Source organism: Pleurodeles waltl, chromosome 1_1 (genome assembly GCF_031143425.1).
Source record: "Pleurodeles waltl isolate 20211129_DDA chromosome 1_1, aPleWal1.hap1.20221129, whole genome shotgun sequence".
Lineage (NCBI taxonomy): Eukaryota > Metazoa > Chordata > Amphibia > Caudata > Salamandridae > Pleurodeles > Pleurodeles waltl.
In genome coordinates, this window is record NC_090436.1 from 135,951,496 (window position 1) to 135,969,192 (window position 17,697).

Below are 17,697 nucleotides of genomic sequence, written 5' to 3' on the forward strand. Positions count from 1 at the left end.
CTATAAATGATAATTTCCATTTTACCAGTGAATTCAGTAAAAGTCAACTTCCATTCTTGGATTTATTACTGGATCCCAAATATGGTTATATATATTCTGAACCATATAGGAAACCGATGGCATGGAATTCCTTATTACTGTATGACAGTTTTCACCCAAATGCCTTATGTAATAAACATGCGGTTGGCCAATTTTTGAGAATATGCAGGAACTGCTCTGAACATGAGAATTTTAGGAAACATGCTAATGAACTCAATAATTTTCTAATACAAAGGCCTTACCCTTTGCACCTAGTTCAGAAGTCAGCCAAAGGGCTAGAAATCATCATTGAGATGCACTCCTGGAAAACCAACCAAGACAGCCCTCCAACAGATTGGTATGTGTTAGTACTTCCATCTAACACCATTAAGAAAGTTGTCACTAATAATTGGCACATCCTCAACACAGGTGAAATGAATCTGGAAAAACCTATGTTTACATTTACATATAGTAAGAACTTGAGAAATATGGTGGTACACTAGACCCTGTATACAATCCAGACACCGTCAGGAGACCTTTTGGACTCTTCAAAGGTCATTTCCCTTGTGGTTCCTGTTATGTTTATCATCTAACGCAGCAATGAACAGAGAATGACCTGAGACTGAGAACACCCTGATCATTGAACAATCACACCAATTGTAAAACGGGTGGAGTGATTTATTTGATTCACTGTCCCTGTAGCTTACGTTATGGAGGGCTGACTACCCGTGAAGTGAGGACAAGAATAGTAGAACATAGGAGTTCAATTACATGCAAGCGGTCCAACACCAAATTGACTCAAAATTTTATTTTGTTGCAGCACAGTGAAGAGGACATTAGGTGGACCATTATGGACAAACCTCAGCACATATGGGTAGTCTAGAGGACTACCAATTTTAGAGGGAACAAAGGTGGGTTTTCAGATTAAGAAGTCATATTCTAGGGCTCAATAATGATATTCCATGGGCCAGTCTATCATGATTCACACATTCACTTTGATATCTCTTTTTGTTTCTGTCTATCATCTACTTTACTTTAGAGATATAATAGTGCTATGCTAGTATTTGTTGTAGCTGGAGAGTGAGGACCGGATTTATGTAGAAAATGTGATTGAAGATCTGCACATCACACTTTTCTGTGTATATTATAGATGTCAACCTAAAAATGACACGGTTTTGATATGTACACTCTGTTCAGTAATCATTGTAATTTGACTCCCTTTTATATTACTAAACAGCGAAACAGTGCCTTGAACATCAGACAGCCCACAGTCAATTCACATGAGCTGTCAGCATTTAACTGAATGGTGATGGGGGTATGTGATACACCACAATGCAGTAGAGGGTAGGTGACACCCTGGTTATGTTTGAGTGATTGGTGATGGGGGTATGTGTTTACACCCCAATGCAGTAGAGGGTAGGTGAAACCCTGTTTCTGTTACAGTGTATGTGATGTGGAGGGGAACAGGTAGTTAGTGTTCTCTGTTAGATGTGCAGTGAAGTTGTGGGTTATCTGTTCACTTGTATTGTAAATGTTTGGAAAGTATTGATTGCCTGTGTTTTTACCGTTTTACATCCGATTGGAGTATTGAAATTATGCAGAGAATGTTTGTTTAACCTTTCCTGTTTATTTCATTGGGGTGCAACCACGTACCCTCATCACCATACACTCAAACAGAACCAGGGTTTCACCTTCCCTCTACTGCATTGGGGTGTAACCACGTAACCCCCATGTCTAATTAAGGTGGGTTCGAGGGGAGGCTATTATAGTGAGGGCGGGGTGTGGGCAGCCTCTTTTGGCCATTTTCACACCTCAAGATGTCAGGCCATGATTTTCCGAGTTTCTTAGTGAGGTAGGCCTGAGAGTTTGATTCGTTTTTTTCTGGTTTCACTTATGGTGTAATTTCAGATTTCATAATGGTGCAGGGTAATAAAGTTGTTGAAGCATTAAAAGTTATATTGGAGGAAGGTAGGGAGGATTTGCTACAGGTGGGGGGTTTTAGAACAGGCTTGGGTGGGTTTAAAGAAGCCAAGAGAGCATCTGCGGACGGTGTTGCAGTGGTGGTAATTGCGTGTGCTTCGCAGGGGAAAAAAATATAAGCAGAAAAGTGTATTGGGCCAGTATTATCAAGGAGGATGCTCTGCAGGGCTAAGGCATCCTGGAGGTGGGAGAGCGCGTTGTTTCACGTGGGGGGGTGCGATTGTCGCGCTGCACGGGAATGGCAGGGAGGCAGAGGGTTGGTGGCAGAGGTGTGCAGGATAAGAGTTCTATACGGAGAGTGAGACGCAGAAGGGCTCATTTTGTTGACGCTCATGTGTGCTATGATCTAGGCACAGAAATAGAAGAGGGACTTGTGGGTGACTCAGGACCGGCATTTGGTATGCCTGACTCATTAGAGCAAAGGACCTGGGGGGAGGCATCAAAGATGGCCACCTTCATAGATATTATTGAGCCAATTGTGATATCGGACTCAGAAGTTGACGATGTGCCACAAGAAGGTAGCACAAAGGCAGGCGCTTTTGAGCCTCAGCAGGTCCAGCAATTTAAGGTGATTTCTGAACCTGAATTTCAGATAATACACAGGTGGGTGAGCCCAATGGTTAATAAAGTACAGAGATGGCAAGTGGATGAAGACAGTATAGTGCCAGTAGAGTTTGTTTTGGGACCTCAGCCACAGGTGGTTAGGCAGTTGGGCTCAAGCAAAGAGAGCCTGATTAGACTGCAGCAAATGCGTATAGAAGGTCTGAGTTTGCTGGTTAAGAGTTTACACAGTGAGTCACAGCCTGGGGTGGTTAAGATGGTTTTGGGGTGTGACAACTGCTCGGGGCTTCGCGCCTCCAGGGGAATGGCCAGGCAAAAGGCAGCCATAGAAAGGACGTCCAGGGTGGGCACACCAGCAAAGGTCTGCGCCCCATTAGAGATGCCGGCATAAGAGAGGGTTGTATCCGGAGCAAACGGCCTGACTACGTGGGTGTGGCCTGGTGAATCTGTAGATTCAGGACACAGGAACGGCGTTGAGATGCCAACGACCAGCCAGAGCACTGTTTTAGTGGATTCAGGGCTCACACTACAGAATGAGACTTTGGATTATGATGATGATCAAGAGATGGAGGAAGGGGAAATTTGTGAGGTTGAGGAGGAGACAGTTGCTAAAAGGGTGCAGGAAGGAAAGGGGAAATAGGTATTAACAAAGAGAGGAGCCTTGGTGTTTTGCAAGATTTGCCCTTCACGACGGTCCAGCGTGATCGGACAGGTGATAAGGATAACGGTTCCTGCTAGAAGATCCATTTGGAAAGGTGAATAAAATGGGGGTGGTTGGTGTGGGCAGTTAGGTTTAAATAGAAGGGTTGTGCATTTGGTATCTGTAGCAATGGGCAAGAGCCTGAATGCATCTGCATCAAGAAGTTTGGGTATTTTGAGTGGTAAGGATGATGCCAATGATGAAGGGGTGAGGGAGAAAAACAATGACATTTTGGCTGGTGACAAAAAAGCCAGAAGCAATTAAGGTAATATAGTAGTGTGTGGCGGGAAGCTTTCATAGCGGAGCAAGGTAAGAAGGGAGGTGTATCAGGTGGGGGTAGTGTCAAAAATAAAAAGCTGCCCTATATGGGGGTGTCGATGCCTTTGGGGGCGTATCTCACCCAGTCTATGAAAGAAAAAAATTGTAAAAGTGAGTTTGTGGACGTTTTCAAATTATTGCATAGAGAGGTGCAAGCTAAAGAAGGGTCAAAGGAGGAGGAATAGGAACTTTTGAGGAGGCAAGAGTGCCCACCACTATTGAAAATTGAACATCAGCATTCTTCATTTTTGTGAGCGTGTATTGTGAGAAGCATCCCGAGCGATGCAGTTCTCTTTTTAAATACATGGATGTGGTGAGGCGGGCTCAAATGGATTATTGTGGTTTTGGATGATTTAGATATGATGAAGAATTTAGAGCTCGGATGACACTGTTTCCGGATAAGGAGGGGGGAGATATTGACAATGATCTTTGGATGCAATGGTTGCATACTTCTAAGACTGCACCAGCATTACATACTGCCAGTGGGCTTCCCGTTCTTTATAAGTCCTTTCAAGAGCGTCCCACCCAATCTGGGGTGGGTAGTTTCACCAGAGGTCACTTCCCACAGAATGGTTCCTGTTGGTCTTTCAAAAGAAGGGCATGTACTCAACTTCAGTGTAAGTTTAAGCATGATTGCTCCAACTGTGGAGGAAAACTTCCCTTGGTGCAGTGCTTCGGAGGTGTGAGCCTCCAGCGATTTTGGTCGCTGGAGGACTCAATGTTTTAAAAGATACCTTAAGTTGGGTCATTCTAAAGTTCAGTAGGATGTTTGAGGTTTTAATCTGTTCATTTTTCCTTGGGTATTTTTGTTTCTCTTTTCAGGTTTTTTGGTTTGTCCTCACATTGAAAGTTCATCTGTGTGGATCGTTGGGCACTCGTTTGTACGCTGGGTAGCCAAGCAAGCTGATTCGAGACTTTTTGGGCAGCAGTTGGGAATGGATGGATTGAGGGTGAAGATCTCTTGGGTGGGTATGAGTGGTATGAGGTGGGGGGAGCTGCTGGGTATTCTTTCCACGAAATTGGCAGGCGGGTTTTGCCCAGACTTGTTAGTTTTAAACTTAGGTGAGAACGCCTTGCTGGAGTTATCGGGTATAGGTTTACTCAAAGCCATGAAGTTTGACCTTGCTAGGTTGAGATCCAGTTGGTCGGGTACCCATATTCTATGGAGTGATTTCGTACCTAGGAGATTTTGGGGAGGTGCACATAGCTTTGCATGGATTGAGAAGCAAAGAAAATAATTGAATAGGGAGATCAGAGGTTTTTGTAGGCAGCAGGGCATTTCTGTATTACAACATTCAGAGATTGTGGATAGTGATGCATCATTGTACAGACAGGATGGGGTGCATCTATCCTTTTTGGGTAATGAGTTCTACATGTTGGAATTAAGGCTTAAGATCACGAAATTGCTGGGTGAACGTTTATGGGATTTTTTAATCATTCAGAGATTATGGGCCTGATTATGACTTTGGCGGATGGGCTACTCTGTCACAAAAGTGACAGATATCTCTCCCGCCGTTTTACAAGTTCCATAGGATATAATGGAACTTGTAATAAGGTGGATGGGATATCCATCACTTTTGTGATGAAGTAGCCCATCCGCCAAGGTCATAATCAGGCCCTATATATTTTTGTGGGGCATAAAAACGCCCTCAGATTTTTCTGGGTGGTGGAGATGAGAGACATTTCAGTGATTAGGAGGGGGTACGGAAACACATAAGGAGAAGGAAAGGATATTGAGAAGGTCCAAAGGGATGGAGAGGCAAGGGGAACAGCTAGGAAGGGGGCAGTAGGTCACAGGGGTACTGGATTTTGGACAAGGTTGATCTGGGAAAGAGCAATGGATTTTATTAGAGGGTGGGGTTGGGGTTAGGTGGAGAACTATGTATTAGTGAGGACATGATTTCATTTTGTTAGGCTTTATGCCAGGGTTGTTTTAGGGTTGCCAGACCTGTTCTATTAAAACTGCCTTTTACCTGTCAAGCATGTCTCAGCGTGTTGTCATTGTGCCATTTTCGCCCAATGGGGATTTGGGGGGAGAGAGGGTTTGCCCAGTCTTTCCCCGGGCATATTGGGCATCGGTGGTGCAATCCACCACACGGGCTATGTTGATTGGTTGTAGTCTTAATTAGGATGTGGTCGTGGAGAGACAATATATAGTGAGGGCGGGTGTGAGTGCCCTCTTTTGGCTGTTGTCACACCCCAAGATGTCAGGGCATGGTTTTCCGAGTCCCACCCACCCTCAATGGATATGTTTTTTGTAGATTTTTTCTTTATTAGAATCAATTTCTGATTATTGGTTTGGTCTGTAAAGGTTTAATGTTTGGGTTATGTCTCATTCACATATTTTGTTCCGAACTTTGCTTTGTTTTTCATTGATTTTAATAGGGCATGTTGTTTTTTTATTAGCTGTCATTGCTGCTGGTAGGATGGTCTGGTACAGACGGAGATGAGAGATATTTCAGTGGTTGGGAGGGGCTATGGAAGCACCATAAGGAGAGGGCAAGGATATTGAGAAGGTCCACAGGGATGGAGGGGCAAGGGGAACAACAGGAAGGGGACACTAGGGCACAGGGGTACTGGATTTTGGACAAGGTTGATCTGGGAAAGGGCAATGGATTTTATTATAGGGTGGGGTTAGATGGAGTTTTATGTATCAGTGAGGACATGATTTAGTTTTGTTAGGCTTTATGACAAGGTTGTTTTAGGGTTGCCAGACCTGTTCTATTAAAGCGGCCTTTTATCCCTTAAGCATGTTTTAGCGTGTTGTTATTGCACCATTTTCGTCCGATTTTATCTTTATGGACATACTGCATTATACAAATGTGTTTCACATTCTAACATATCGCCATGTTTGAAACCTCTTCTTGACAAATTGATTAGCGCTTGGTTGGAAGATACCTCTGTACACACATGACATAGCACAAGTGTGCTTTGGTTTACAGCACACTGTCATGCTCCAAAGCATTTCTTTGGTTCTTCATTATGACACACAAGTTTAGTACCTTTTTTTTTGGAGTAAAGTACATTTAGTTGCTCTTTCTGACATGCAAATAGTGAATACTATATTTTAACATGAAAATAGACATTACTACTTTTTAACAGTCTTCTGTCTTTCCTCGGACTATTTCTATGTAGCAGTGGTTTATAGGCGGCCTTAAACGCATGCTAGAGTTGAAGTAAAGCACTGAACTGCTGTAGGGTATTTATGCATGCACCCATTTTCATACTATGGACATCACTCATTGTTGTTCAAGTATGTCTAAATGTGTTTGTACTCTTTTCGGTGGGAAAAGCAGTGGATTCCACAGACAAAAGGCTGTGGCCCACCTGCTGTATCTTGTGGTTCACCATCAACCTGTATTTTATACCTATACAATTGCAGAAGTACATATATTGATTGTAATGAAAAATGCCCAGGAACCTCATAGCAAGGTCATAGATAGGGCAGAAACAAGTTGACCATATTTTCACTGGGGTAAAGTTATTTAACTCCTTCTGTATTATATTCTAGTCCTTGCAGGGATCAGAATAAAATTTAGAGTTAGCCTACCAAGATGTGGTTTTAATTCACCTCACACATACACGTAGCATTCTGACGTTACATGCACAATAACACAATATTTTGGTGATTGTCTGTGATTTTCCATAACTTATAATAAGGGCTTTTTAATTGGTCTTCAAGCAACAGGAGACGCACATTAATTTTCATTTACATCAGTCATTATTGCAGGTTCATTATAATTATGTAAACATGCCTAAATCGAAGATCACTTACACCTCGCTGCATGTCATTATCGGTGCATGCCACAGTTTTGCGCGCTGTTTTAGTAGCAGTAGTCCTCCATCACACACATATGTTTCTTACTGCTGTGTCTTAATGCAGCCATACACAAGAGTTCTTTGTAAAATTCTGTACTCAATAACCAAGGCCCCTATTCTCTATGGGAGCTCAGCCCATTATAGAGGATTGTGCTGCTTTGTTTCTCATCAGAAATGACTTCTAAACATGATTGAGATCATATATTCTGCTAATCACACTACATGAGACATGAATTATAATTATGCACAATATTAAACCATACATTAATATCTTCTAATTGACAATCAGTTGCAGCTGCATTATAATGGTGTATTTTTTTAATTGCAATCTGCACCTAATGTCCCTAGGGTTTCATAACCTTGCAGAGTGAGTACATATCAGTCCTTATTAACTACAAGCTTTGAATGGGTAGGAAATACCAGATCTACATACACTTTGCACATAATATACCTCTACAACTTATCTGGATGAATCAATGGACGTCTTATTGTATCAGTCAAAGAATGAACATAGGTTTGAAATGTTTCTTAGAAGAATACAAACAATAAAAAAGAACTACACATACTCTGTAAAATACTTTAATGTGAGAGTGAATACATTACTGTTTTTGTGATAAACAACACAACAAAAACACCATAAATGAAGTGCTTGTTAAGGAAATCAAATACATTCCAATATCTCACTTGCAACTTGGTATTTCCCTTTCTTCATTTCCCCGGTGAACGTGGCTCAGCAATGTAATACAAGTGGTCAAAGGGGAAGTATATGTGTACTAGGTAGCTGAGCTCAAGATGGAGTTCATTCTTTGTAACAATTTCAAAAGTTAGCAAGCATTGGTAAAGCCAGTAGGTACGGCAGTACTAAAGCATGTAAACACATGTATTCACAAAATAAGTTTATCACATTAAAACCTGACCTGTAGGCTTTTAAAATGTAGGTGGCAAAGTCATAAAAAGGATTGCTTTCTATACAGAATGCATACAGAAAATGAAGAAGTAAATGTGACAAACAGCATCATGACGGAGTGTAATTTTCAGGTGTTAAATAGTCCCTCATGCTCTCCAATAGAGGCACTTCCTGGAAGGTTAAATTATACTGGGGCCTTATTATAAATAGTGCCCCAGGTGAGCAATGAGCAAGAACACCTATTTTCCATGCCATGGGGCACTGTAGTATCACAGAAGGGGACACAGATAGTTTTGCATTTTCTTGTATAATACAGATAGAGTAGGTGCATGTACAGCACTGGTGTTCCCTAATGAGGATGTTCCTTCATGTGCATGGTGGCATCCAACTGTAGGAAACACTTTGCCTCTGTGCCTTATGATGGATGTTGGTTCAGAGGCAAAAAGGCCTTTAGAAGGTGCACTGTCTGGACACTACTAAGAGGTGAGGTACAGTCACTGCACCCCTCCATGGTGCCCTCTGAAGGTGGAAAATGGATTGGCATGGACCCCCCCGTACATTCCCCTGCAGGTGGGTGCAGTGACTCACCTCATCCACCATGGTGGGGATCTCTGTCTTTTCTTTAAAGTGTAGGCCAGGTTTCACCTGCACTGTGACAGATGGAGCCATTGTTTCAAACAACAGATTTGCCTATCACTAATACACTGCCACCAAGGTAGCAAAACATTATCGACAATAGGGAACAATGTACTTGTCAGCACTTGGAGCCCCTAATTAAAGGTGCACCTCCGTTTAAACAGGGACAGTGCAGCCATTACATGATGCAGCCCTAAATAGCCAAAAGCATGAGGTGACAGAGTAATAGGTCCCAGGGTGGATCCAAAGCCCACTGTATTGACATGTTAAGCACAGCACTGTTGCCGTTTGTCTGCTTGCTTTAAAATGTTTCCAAATTCATTTGCACATGCACACCTTTCCATGATTCAGCTAATTATGATATTCTTCACCTCATTCTCGGGGGTATAATGCAGGCACCTGCATCCCTTGCATCATATTAGGGCCTCCACCCTTCTATTAAGTCTAAACCCTGTGTTAGAGCTGTCAGCCTTATGATGGGCTTCCCCCAAATGTTCTGCCTTACTGGTCCATTTTTGCTGAACTTGTTTTGTTGGCCTAATGACTCTGTGCACTTTACCAAAGCTGACGAGTGCTAAAGTGTGTGCTGACTCCCTAACACATGGTAACATTGGCGTACACCCAACTTTAACTCATTTGTAAACCCCTAGTAAAGTGGTACTACATATACCCAGGACCTCTATGTGAACTGCTACTAGTGGGCCTGCAGCACTCATTGTGCCACCGACTTAAGTAGCCCTTTAAACATGTCTCAGATCTGCAATTGCAGCCTGTGTATGTAGTTTTTAACTGCCGCTTTGACCTGCAAAATAAACCTTTTGCAGACCCAAACCTCCCTTTTTAGTACATATGTAACCCATAGGTTAGGCTCTCAATCAATCATTTCTAGAGCACACTACTCACCAATAGGGTCTCCAGGCGCTAGGTAGGGTCCTCAGAGATTAGTTGAAAAGCCAGGTCTTGAGGTCCATCTTGAACTGAGGCAACGATAGTGACTGTCTGAGGTGCGGTGGTAAGGCCTTCCAACCTTTAGCTGCCAGGTATGAGAAAGATCTTCCTCCAACAGAGGACTTCTTTATGCGGGGCAAGTTGGCGAGTAACTGTTGGAATGAGGGGAGAGGTCTGGAAGGGGAGTACCAGGTGATGCAGTGGTTGAGATAGATGGATCCGCTGTTGTGAAGAGCTCTGTAGGCATGTACGAGGAGTTTGAAGTTGATCCTCTTTTCAACAGTGAGCCAGTGGAGGTTCTTCAGGTGTTCTGTGATGTGTTCTCAGCAGGGGATGTCTAGGACGAGTCTGGCGGCGACGTTCTGAATTTGTTGCAGCTTGTTTATGCTCTTCTTGAAAGTTCCAGCATAGAGAGCGTTGCCATAGTTGAGTCTGCTTGTGATTAGGGCGTGTGTCACGGTTTTCCGGCAGTCAGTTGGTATCCATCTGAAGATCATTCGGAGGAGTCGGAGGGTGTGGTAGCAGGTGGAGGTGACGGAGGTGACCTGCATGGTCATGGCGAGCATTGAGTCGAGGATGACACCAAGGTTTCTAGCCTGGTCTGTAGGAGTGGGGGGGCTACCGAGTGTAGAGAGCCACCAGGAGTCATCCCAAGCTGACGGGGATGGTCCCAAGATGAGTATCTTGTTTTTTTCAGAGATCAGCTTTAGGCATCTCTCCCTCATCCAGGTGGTGATGACTGCTTCCATCCCGTCTCTGAAATTCTTCATAGCTGTTGAGGGGTTCTCGGTCAAGTAGAAGATCAGCCGGGTGTCACCAGCATAGGAGACGATGTTCATGTCGTAGTTCCTGACGATGGGTGTGGGTGGGATCATGTAGATGTTGAACAGCGTGGGGCTCATCGATGGTCCTTGGGGTACTCCACAGGTGATGTCAGTGGGCTCTGATAGGTGTGGCAGGAGCCTGACTTTCTGTGTTCTGCCTGTGAGGAAGGAGTGTATCCATCGAAGGGCCTTGCCGTGTATGCCTGTTGCATGGAGTCTGGTACATAGTGTACAGTGGGACACTGTATTGAAGGTGGCTGAGAGGTCTAGTAGGATGAGGGCTGCTGCTTGTACCCAGTCGAGGAGGGAGCGGATGTCATCTACGGCTGCAAGCAGGGTGGTTTCGCTACTGTGGTTGGTTCTGAATCCTGATTGGGAGATGTCCAGGATGTTGTTGTCCTCAATGTGTTGGCGTAACTGAGTGTTGATTGCTTTCTCTGCAACTTTAGCTGGGAAGGGTAGCAGTGAGATGGGGCGGTAGTTCTTGAGGTCCGTCGGGTCGGCAGTGGTTTTTTTCAGAAGTGGGCGGAACTCAGTGTTCTTCAGTCTTTAAGGTAGGCTGCTGACTCTAAGAAGCAGTAGATGGTCTTGCAGAGTTCAGGTGTGATAGAGGCACTGGCCTTGTTGAAACGGTAGTGTGGGCAGGGGTCAGTCGGGTCTCCCAAGTGGATGGTGCCCATGATAGAGTGGGTGTCATTCGTCGTGTGGCGGGTCCAGACATGCAGGAGTCGTGTGGGTTCGGCTGGTCCTGGCAGGGATAATGTTGGTGGGCTCAGAGAGTCTTGGGGTCTGAAACTGTCATAGATGTCTTGGATCTTCCGGTGAAAAAGGTGGCCAGTCTGTCACAGAGATCCTGCGATGGAAGGATGTTTGTGGTTTTAGCTTGTGGTTTGGCGAATTATTTGATGAAGTTGTAGAGTTCTTTGTTGTTGTGGGTGGTGAAGTTGATGCGGTCCTGTAGGGTGGGTTTCCTGAAGAACCTGATGAGGTTGTGGTGGGATCTTGTGGCCGCTTTGAAGGTGGCCAGGTCTTTTGGGGTTTTGCTGTTTCTCAACTTCCTCTCCAGCCTCCTTCATGAACATTTTGTTTCCTGGAGTGTGGGGGTGAACCAACTGGCTTTCTTGTAGGAGTGTTTCCCTGAAGTCATCCAGAGAGGGGCTAAGGTGTCAGCGCAGTTGGTGATCCATATGTGGAGGTTGGGGGCTGAGGTGTTGGTGTCTGTTGTGTCAGGGGGTGGGGAGTTGCTGAGGGTGCTGGTGAGTCGCTACCCTGAGATATGGTTTCATTTTTGGTAGGCAGGGCGTGTTCAGTGGGTTTGTACTGTGAGCATTGAGTTGGAAAAATGAGTGCAGTAGTGGTCGGTCCAGTGTAGCGGAGTCACATCGTTGATGATGCTGTTGCTGCTGGTGGAAAAAATGGGGTTGAGATGTGTCCGGCGGTGTGCATCGGTGAGAAGACCAGTTGTTTGAGCCTGATTGTGTCCAGGTTCACAAGTAGTGCTGTGGGGTTGTGTTTGCTGAGATCGTTGATGTCACATTTGAGGTCACCAAGGAGAATGTAGTTGCTGGAGGTGAGTGTGTGGGGGGCTAAGAGGTCAACAATGGGGTTGCTGAAAGCTGGGCATGGTCCAAGTGATCTGTAGAGGAGGGTGCTATGGGTGGAGGTCTTAGGGGTGGTGTGAACTTGAAGGTGAAGGTGCTCCATGATGGGGGGGGAGGCTCTAAACATCCCATAGGACAGGGTACATTGTGTATAAAAAGTAAGGCATGCACTTTCAGGTTTTACATGTCCTGGCAGTAAAAAACTCCTTTATTAGTTTTTCACAACAGTGAGGCAAACATCTCCCCAAAGGATGACATTGGGTTACCTTATTATATTTCATAAGTGATAACTTTCAATTAAGAGCAAGTAAGAAAGTTGTCTGGACTGTAAAGAATTAGAATTTGAAACCCTCTTTAATGGCAAAGTTGGATTTTAAGTCAAAACTTTACTGCCCTAACCATTTGGTGCTTGTATCATGGGTCACATGATTAGGTTTAGCTGGCAGTTGGCCTTTGTGTGTTACTCCCAGACAGTGAGACAAAGGAGGAAGAGGGTGTTGGCAGGATGGGCATCTCTGACTTGATAGGGGAGCTGTCACCTCCTAAACTCACAAAAACTCTGTCTCAGCAGACTCACAAAGGGTTACACACCAGTCTGTTATTTTCCCAGACAACTGAGGGCAGGGAGGCAGAACATTTTTAACACCTTCTGGGGAGGAACCCTCTAGAAACTTATCTTCTTTCAAATCTGGCATCAAGTATAGATATTGGACCCTGAGACCCAACTCTTCAGTACACATCTGGAGTTGTGGAAGACACAAGGATTGCAGTGGCACTCTGATGCAGGAAGGACTGCTACTTTGCTGCCTGCGTTAGAAGCACTGGACCTGTATCTTGAATCGAGGACCACCAGAGTGACTGGTATTTCTCATTGCTTTGAAACCCAGATTTAGGGTATGCTTTTCAGTGGACCTAACTTGTCAGTGTCACCACTGGCATTATGAGGGATGGAAGGGCACAGGCATGGATACTGCCTTAGTGCATATTTTAAACCACCCTTACACTTTTCCACCACCATTGACAGACAGCCCTCCCGGCACCCATCACCCCTGAGTGGGCATTGCTGTGATAAATTGGTTTGTTAGTTGAGTTGGGTGTAAATCCTGCTCAAGCAACAGCCACAATTCCTTTCAGGGTGAACTACAAAAGTCACTAAATTAACCTGTATTTAATCCTCTGGAAGCTTGGCACAAAAACAGTCAGTCTTAACCTAGAAGCAATGTGGCAAAGCCTCACTTCACAACTGCCAGCTTTATCTGAACCAACGCTGAGCGATGCAAAGCCAGGCGGCACAGTTTATTGGAACAGACACAGAACGACGCATAGCCTTGCAAAGCCTCCGGACAGCACAAAGCCTTGCAAAGCAACACCGTGCAGACGGTGCACCAAGGGAATTCAGTACAATTATCAGTGGACCAAACATGGTCCTGTACCGAGGCTGCACATGCTTCCAATCAGCCTGGACTCTGGACTTTGTCCCAGTCCAATGCGACCAGATACCCTCAGTTGGCTCTTTTCACCTTTTGGTGCTACTTTTATCTAAACCTTTAAAACTGCATTTCTCCTGTCCTACTGGATGAATTTGTGTTGTTTTGGTCTTAACCTATTTCTTAAATTTTACTCTATTTTTCTAAGGTGGTATGGGATTTCACTTGTGTTCTCACTTTATTAATTTGAAGTGCTGCATAAGTACTTTAGTCATTGTCCCTATGTTAAGCATGACTGCTTTGTGCCAAGCAACCAGAGGGTTAAACACAGTTTAATTTGGGGTTGGCTTGTGTTTCACCCTCACAAAACTGTGGTTTCTGCTTCAGCAGTGTTCCACACCCCTCAACCAGTAACCCAATTTCATACACCACCTCATTCAAATGTATAAAACATCAAGGGCGTGTGATGTTGACCCTTTTAGAAGGCACTTGCATGTCTTTCATTTTAAGAGAAGTCCTATCTATGAGAAGTGCCTAACCTACTGGTCCATTTCTGTCCTGGTGATTAAAACACTTGAAATTGGTAAATGCTTTATGTAAAACAGAAATCCTCAAAGCAAAAGCTGCTCTCCTGGGACAGTGGGATAGCCGATACTACAATATTCACTGCATTTGGGAAACTCGCCCCATAATGCTTTGTAAGGCATTACCTTTACAAAACATTTTTGCCCATAACTCAGCCTATGGTGGTCCCAGGACAATGGAACGACCATCAAAACGTTGAGAACGATGTGCTCGTTCTGTCTACATCACTTTTGGGTCCCCACGCTATGTTTGTGGGGACTCCAAAATAATATCCCCTCCCACCATTCATTATCTTTTTTAATCTCTCTTGTGGTTGGAACTTTTGTTTTACAGGTGAGAGAAAAGAAGTGTTATGGGCCTTATTTGTAATATTATTGCAATAGACCTGTTAGCCTTGAAAATGTGTAATACACTATGCTCTCTAGGGGCTAAATATAGGGTTACCTTGCATTGTTTTCACCTGTTTTTTCATGGGGTCATGTCCTTTAGCATGACAGATTTAAATTAGAATGCTAAATATCAACATTTTCATTCAGGAAGAAGATAAATGGAAGTGTTTTAGGTATATGCAGGGCCACTGGAATTATATGGCAGGAAAAGCGAATGGGTTGACCAATTTATGTGGCAAGAAAAGTCCATTTATGAATTTACAGTGCCAATAGCTCTAGCTCAAGAAAATGCGAGACCTATTGCATTGCAATGCTGGTTCTTTTTGTGTCGCAATTTATTAATTTGTAGAGATTGTTATCATAATTCCCATTGTTCATACCTATGTCAATTACAACTCGTACATACTTGAGAGGCGAGTATTATGCAGTCTTTTCTTGCTTTAATTTTCAATAGCAGCCAAGCAAAAACTACAATACCCAGTGAAAATAAACTACAACAATGACATCATAGATAAACAGCCAATAGGATATCGAACACCAGTATTAATATCTTAACTGCGAGCAACAAGTCCTCTTTTCTTGATGCGAAAACTAAAGAGGAGAAGTAACAAATAAAACGGCATAAAAAATAGAAACCAATGTCACAATGTCCATGCAACAATCTCGAAGGTAGCGAAAGCGGGGCGCAGTCTGTGAAGATTGGACGCTGAAGGTCGAATCCAAAGTCGGTAGGAGTCGTCCGTGTGAATCATGACGAGCCAATGCTGGAAGAGGGAGTTGGCACTGAAACAAAGATATAGGGCGGGTTAAAACAGTGGTGGGATAATACTCGCCTCCGTGTCTTTAATAAAATCTAGCCTTTCAGACACCAAGGCTAGGAAAATCTCAATTTTATTACAAGACCGGAGGCTCATATTATGCATGTTCAAAGCATAGCAATGACTGAATCTGAAACATGAGAAATCGGCTTACAATAAAAGGTTCCAATCACACTTTCATTAGACCAATCTGCAGACTTGAGAATATCCTGTAAAGAGGATCCTGCCCAAAAGGCACGAGAGGCCATAGCCCCTCTAGCCGAATGGGCACCGAAAGATCCTATATCAATGCCAGCCAGGGACATGATCCATTTAACCCAATGAGCTAGAGTAGGGGAAGAAACAGGGTTATGGGGTTTCTGAAAGGAAATAAGTAGTTGGGAGGCAGAGGATGATCTCAAATCTGCAGTACGAGTCACATAACTTTTCAAACAATTTCCAACACATAGTTTGGGTTGAGATGGAAAAAATGGATAATTAACACAAGCTAAATTTGTTTTAGTACGTCTCCTGATCTGAAAAGAAACACCAAGGGGGGAGAAGAAAAAGGAAGTAACATCCAATGCTTTAACATCTGAGACACGTTTGATAGAGACTAGACACAAAAGCATAGCCAATTTGGCCGAAAGCTGTTTGAGAGATAGTAGATCATTATCTGGCCAAGTGGTGAAAAATCTCAATACCAGATTAACGTCCCACATGACATTATATTTAGGAGATGGTGGAAAACCGTATCTTACTCCCTTTAATAATTGACAGCTGAGAGGATGTTCACCAATTGGCCTGCCATCGACCCTTTGATGTTCGGCAGAGATGGCAGATCTATAAATATTAATAGTGCGATATGCTTTTCCTTGGGAGGCTAGGGAAGCCAGGAAATTTACTACCAAAACTACATCAGCTGAAAAGGGATCTGAATTCCTGTCCAAACACCAGCTGCTCCAAAGGACCCATGCGGACCTATAGGCTCTGGAGGTACCAGGGGCCCTGGCTTGTGGGATGAGTTTAGCAGCATCCTCCGAAATCCTCCAGGCTATGAGGAACAAAGAACCGCTGAGAACCAAGTGATGTTGTTGGCCCCGGGGATCTAAGAGGAGGTTGGGAAAGTGGGGAAGCCAGACGGGGCGATCGATTGCCAATTCCAATAGAGTCGGATACCAAGATTGGGCCTGCCAGAAGGGAGTTACAAGTACCAGAGAGGATGATTGTCTGCATGCTTGAGCAAGGACTCGAGGAATGAACAGGAAGGGAGGAAAGGCGTAAAGAAGGGATGACGGCCAAGTCTGAAGGAAAGCATCCGTGGCTAGGGCTTGTGGATCTGGCCTCCAACTCAAGTAGGAAGGAAGGTGGGAATTGAGGCGAGAAGTGAAAAGATCTATGGACATTTCGCCAAAGATGGAAGTAAGATGCTTGAATATTGAAGGGTGCAATTGCCAATCGCTGGAATCGAGAAGATGTCTGGAATACCAGTCTGCTACAGTATTCAGCCTGCCCGGCAGAAACATTGCCTTGACCGAGATCCGACGAGGAAGACAATACTCCCAAAGATGTTTCGCCAGAGTGGATAAAATCTTGGACTTGGTACCGCCTAGATGGTTGATATACCTTACCGCGGACAAATTGTCCATCCTTAGAAGGACGGTGCAACTTATTCTGTTTTTTGCAAAAGTGCGGATGGCAAAGGAACCTGCAAGCATCTCTAAACTGTTTATGTGCAAGAAGGACTCCTTCAGAGACCATGCGCCTCCAGTCGAGAACTGACCACATCTTGCGCCCCAACCGGTCCGACTTGCATCGGATTCTAATACAAGATCTGGGGCGGCAGAGAAGATAGTTCTGCCATTCCAGGCGTCTAGATGCGTCAACCACCATAGAAGCTCTTCCTTGGATTCGCTGTCCAGGACCAAGGGATCCGAATAAGCGAGGCCCTTGTGCAGATGGCGGATCTTGAGCCGCTGAAGGGCGCGATAATGTAGAGGACCCGGGAAGATGGCTTGGATAGAGGAAGCCAGAAGTCCTACCAGACGTGCCAGAGTTCTGAGGGAGATGTGAGGAAGGGATAGGGATTGACAAATCTCTTTTTTGATCAAGGATACCTTGTGTTGAGGAAGTTGAAGTACTGATCGAGTAGTGTCTATTAGGAATCCAAGAAATTCCAATTTCTGA